Source organism: Mesitornis unicolor, unplaced genomic scaffold (assembly GCF_000695765.1).
Source record: "Mesitornis unicolor isolate BGI_N332 unplaced genomic scaffold, ASM69576v1 scaffold28288, whole genome shotgun sequence".
Taxonomy (NCBI): domain Eukaryota; kingdom Metazoa; phylum Chordata; class Aves; order Mesitornithiformes; family Mesitornithidae; genus Mesitornis; species Mesitornis unicolor.
Genome location: NW_010204432.1, coordinates 13473 through 14216, shown reverse-complemented (window position 1 = coordinate 14216; position 744 = coordinate 13473).

Genomic DNA, 744 nt, shown 5'->3' with positions numbered 1-744 from the left:
TAGGGAAAGGGGAACGTGGTTCTTGTTCAGGGCCATACAGGAATCTGGGCGATGTCAAAGCAGAGTTCATTTGGCTGGGAAGGGTTGGCTTGGCTGTTCAGCTCTGGAATGGTGCAGGTAAGACATCAGTCCCAATTTGCACTGCTTCTGGTAGTGCCTTTCCAGCAGTTTCTCATTCTTCTTTCTTTTCCCTTAAACAAACTCCCAACAGCGACAAAAGACCTTGCCATGTTGTTTGAAATGGAACCTTGCAGCCTTCCTATGGGAAAAATAATAAATGTTTAGTATTTATAATTTGACTGGTGTCTTTTTTAGTAGAAATTGCCTACTAACACCTGATTTATTGGCCACACTTTCCCTTTCTCATGGGAGTATTTTTTTAAAGCAGTTGCAAGCATAAGCAACCGTTTTTGTACTGTGTGTGACTTTCTGTACTGCAAGAACACCTGGCTTTAGAAATACTTGACATGGGCTTGGACTGGAGATGTAGGGAAGGAGATTTCTGTGATACCAGGAAAAGGAAACGGTTCTTAGAAGTGACAGTTGGGATTTCAGAGGAACAGAAGGAGCAAAAGGACACGGGCTTCCCTTCACTGCTCCCCTCCGTCACTGGTTTTAGTCCCTGGGAGCTGCAGGCCACCTCCTGCTGGGTTTGCGCGGAGCCAAATGCCCAGAAATACAACGTGTGGTTAATGCTGCGCTCGGACTGTGCATGGTGTTCACGTAAACTCTGTCCCCGGAGGG